The sequence below is a fragment of the Triticum aestivum genome, chromosome 2D (genome assembly GCF_018294505.1).
Source record: "Triticum aestivum cultivar Chinese Spring chromosome 2D, IWGSC CS RefSeq v2.1, whole genome shotgun sequence".
NCBI lineage: Eukaryota > Viridiplantae > Streptophyta > Magnoliopsida > Poales > Poaceae > Triticum > Triticum aestivum.
In genome coordinates this window covers 32,633,697-32,638,297 of record NC_057799.1, presented here as the reverse complement: position 1 = coordinate 32,638,297, position 4,601 = coordinate 32,633,697, and positions in this window count along the sequence as shown.

Here is a 4,601-nt window from a genome sequence, read left to right as displayed (position 1 = left end):
AAAGCCCATATCGACGTATCCTCTTCGGATGAGTCTTTGGGTAAGTCGGCGATGAACAACGATTCACTCCCGACCGCCACCTCCTCCCGCCCTACGGACGACGTCGAGGTGTTGTCTCAGAGGGCACTGAACCAAGGGGAGATAGTTCTGGAGGCGCCCCAAGGCGATATCCCAGACGCTGGGCGCATGGGGGGCAAGACTCCCATGGGCTCTAATGACAGGGGCAGCAAGTTTGGCCCCCAGCCGAATACTGCGCCGGAACCCCCAGTGGTTCCGGATTCTGTCAGGCGACCCCTCGCTAAGGGGGGCGAGCCGTCTGTGCCGATGGCCTTTTTCCATCCAGAGGCATCAGACAATTTGCTGGAAGCGCTTCGCGGCGCTTCCATTGACGAAGAGCACCGCACTATCATGAGTGCGGTGGTCGAGAAGGTTCGGTCCGCCAAAAGCGGACTGACTGAAGCCTATGCCAGCCTCCTAACAGGCTTTGAGGTAAGTGATCAAATTATGAGAATATGTTATAGCATAGACAATAGCCCCTGATGCTCTGTTTGGTGTTCACAAAGAAAGGCTGAACAGAGGATCAAATAATAATCACAGGAGTGTAATCAGAATATGTCTATGTGAATAAGCAGGCTTCGCTGCTGGCCGCTACCGCTCGTACGGCGGAGGTCTCCACACTGAAGCGGGACCTTGAGCGATCCGAGGAAGAGCTCGGCCTTACCGAGAGGCAGCTCGAAGAGAACAAAGGTAAGTGATACCCCGTCTGTATATTGATAAAGAAAAAGGAAGGTGGTTGTTAGATCATAGGATCGTCATGAATTTTGCTAGGGGCCACGACCGAAATGGCGGCCCTGAAGAAGGCGCTATCCGAGGCCGAAGACAAAGTGGCCAAGGAGCGCACCAAGCACGAGAAGCAAGAGGCCCGAGTCGGCGAGGTTCAGCAAGAGCTCCAGGATTTTGTCAAGAAATACGAGTCCTTGGAGCATGACTCTAAGACGCAAGGGTCCGAGCTTGCGAAGGCCCTCGAGAACGCACAAAATGCCAAGGCCGAAGCCCAAAAGGCCCTCCAGGAGATTCATGAGGTCAAGAAGATAGCGGGGGGTAAGGCATTCATTATGCAAAGCAAGCATGTGAAGGAAACTTTCCTTTCACTTACCCGAATTCGGAGCTCTCCAGGAGCGTTCGCAGATCTACCCAGCAGAGTATCGGATGCCGCGGAGTTCTACCGGGCCGAGGAAGGGAGCTCGACGGAGAAGTTGTTCTGGTCTCAGTATACTGGGACCGAACATCCGATAACCTTGAGCGACCAGTTGAAGCAACTGGTCGAGCTTCACAAGGCGGCTGAACTGGCCATGAAGGGTCTCATAGTCCGGATGTGGCCTGGCGAGCCCCTGCCTGGCAGCTACTTCGGCCTGGTAAAGCGGCTTGTGAATGCCTGCCCACGGTTTGAAGTCATAAAGCGGTCCGTCTGCATTGAAGGTGCGCGCAGGGCCTTTGCCCATGCGAAAGTGCACTGGGCGAAGATGGACGCCGGGAAGCTGGTGAAGGAGGGGCCGCCAGAGGGCAAGGATCATCGCCACCCCGAAAAGTATTATGACAGTGTCCTGAAGGGTGCTCGCCTTGTGGCGGAGGAATGTGCTAAGGATGTAATATTTGAATGAATGTACTCATGTGATCCTGTAATATGAAAACGAGTTCATGTGCGCTATATAACGCTTGTTGATTTACAATATTACCTTATGTGCGGCCGTTTATAAAATCTGAGAGTTGGCTAGTCGTCGGCTTCTGCCCCCATGTAACTAGTACTGAGGTGTTCAGGATATATCTTAAACACTCTTTATCCAAAAAAAATTGGTCCTTTAAGGAGGTGTTTAGCGCAGCGAACAAGGCAATCGGACTATAAAGCTTTATCACTCTCACTTAGCCATAGAAGTCTATAATTTTAAATTTTGGCGAAGCCCCTAGTATTCGGAAGGCCGAACTTGGGGCGCTATGTACGCCTAAATCGGACAAGGCCGACTCCTCGCCCGAAGCGGAAAAAATCTTTAAGGATTTGAGACCTCTTGAACAGTGACCAGCTCTCGCCGCATCATGACAGTCAGTTTTCGGCTTTCTCTACTGAGGTGCTCGTCCGGAAGAACCGGGACACAATCGCAGTAGTTCTCCCAGTGCTACCTTAGCCGATATAGCGAAACGTAAGGTACCAAAACATGGGAGCCGGGCAAACCCAACTATTGACACAAGACATGATTCGGAGCTGATGCATATAATGCTATAAGTTCGGGGTGCCGCACCGTCGAAAGTGTTCAGACTTTTCTTGCCGTGTTATGGGATACACTGAAGCCCTGGCGCACTGGACGTATCAGAATGTACGGGTGCAATTTGTCGTAAATAAGCAGACAAGGAAAAAAGATGAAGAAATGCCATAATGAGCTAATGCAGTACATTGTTATTTAAATGATACGTCAAAACGTATGTATACAAGTAGTGCAATAAGTAAAAATAGGACTATTTGACATGTCCTATCCAAGGGCAAGCTGCGTGTGGGTATGTAAAACAGGTATAGCAATCGTTATCAGAGACCACCTGGGGATTCCCTTGTACGTCGAAGCTTCTTGCTTCCTTGGTGTGTCTTTCCCGTGACGGGTCCGATAATCAGGCGATCGGAGAGGGCCTTCAGAGAATAGGGGCCTGAAAGGAAGAAAATGTTAAAGATATACGAGTCCTGAGGCGGTTGAGCCGCATTGTGGGCCGTGCCATAGCCATGCCTCCACTTATGCCCATGGTATCTTGAGTGCATAAGTATGTACGCGCGGCGTAAATTTCGCCGCTTGACTGAGACTAGGACGGAGGCCGAATTGCTAGGCGAGCTCTGAACGTGCCGGGCGATCCTGTTGCAGGGTACTCCGGACTCGCTTGAATGTGTCCAGGGGCTTTTTCGCCGAATTGGCGGTTTGTCTCAAAAGGCCGCTTTGCACTTCTGCTGCGAGGCCCGCAGTGTGCTCCTCCGTACGGAGCGAGCGTTCTGTGTTTCCATTAACTGTTATAACCCCGCGAGGTCCTGGCATTTTGAGCTTGAGGTATGCATAATGCGGTACCGCATTGAATCTGGCGAATGCGGTTCGTCCGGCAGTGCGTGATAGCCACTGCGGAAGGGGACGATATCGAAGATTAACTCCTCGCTTCGGAAGTTGTCCGGAGATCCGAAGACCACTTCCAGTGTGATTGAGCCCGTGCAACAGGCCTCTACACCTGGTATGACACCTTTAAAGGTGGTTTTTGTGGGTTTGATCCTCGAGGGGTCTATACCCATTTTGCGCACTATATCCTGATAGAGCAGGTTCAGGCTGCTGCCACCGTCCATAAGGACTCGAGTGAGGTGAAATCCGTCAATGATGGGGTCAAGGAACAATGCGGTAGAACCGCCATGACGGATACTAGTGGGGTGGTCCCTGTGATCGAAAGTGATCGGACAAAAAGACCATGGGTTGAACTTTGGGGCGACTGGCTCCATCGCATAGACGCCCCTTAGTGCACGCTTCCGTTCCCGCTTGGGAATATGGGTTGCCTATATTATGTTCACCGTTTTCACTTGGGGAGGAAATATCTTCTGTCCTCCTGTGTTCGGCGGTCGGGGCTCCTCCTCGTCGTCGCTATGCAGCCCCTTTTCCTTGTTTTCCGCATTCAACTTGCCGGCCTATTTGAACACCCAGCATTCTCTGTTGGTGTGGTTGGCTGGTTTATCGGGGGTGCCGTGAATTTGACACGAGCGATCGAGTATGCGGTCCAAGCTGGACGGGCCCGAATTGCTTCTTTTGAACGGCTTTTTCCGCTGACCGGATTTAGAGCCACTGAATCCGGCATTGACTGCCGTGTCTTCGGCGTTGTCGCCGTTGTTGCGGCATTTGTGTCTGTTGCGACGTGGCTTGCCGTTGCTATCTCTGGCATCTGAATTGCCAGGATTTCTTGATGTGTTGTTGCTGCGAGCCAGCCAGCTGTCCTCGCCCGCACAAAAGCGGGTCATGAGTGTCGTGAGGGCTGCCATGGACTTTGGCTTCTCTTGGCCGAGGTGTCGGGCAAGCCACTCGTCACGGATGTTATGCTTAAATGCCGCTAAGGCCTCGGCATCCGGACAGTCGACAATTTGGTTCTTTTTAGTTAGGAACCGAGTCCAGAATTTTCTGGCTGACTCCCCGGGCTGTTGGGTTATGTGACTCAAGTCATCAGCATCCGGTGGTCGCACATAAGTGCCCTGGAAGTTGTCAAGGAATATGTCTTCCAAGTTCTCCCAACTGCCAATGGAGTTTGCCGGCGGGCTATTCAGCCAATGCCGAGCCGGTCCTTTGAGTTTTAGTGGGAGGTACTTGATGGCATGTAGATCGTCACCGCGGGCCATGTGGATGTGGAGGAGGAAATCTTCAATCCATACCGCGGGGTCTGTTGTACCATCATATGATTCAATGTTTACGGGTTTAAACCCTTCTGGGAATTCGTGATCCATTACTTCGTGAGTGAAAGCATAGGGGGTGTGCGGCGCCTCTGTGCCGGGCTATGTCACAACGCAGTTCATACGAGTCTTGTCTGCTGTATTCGGCCCGGCC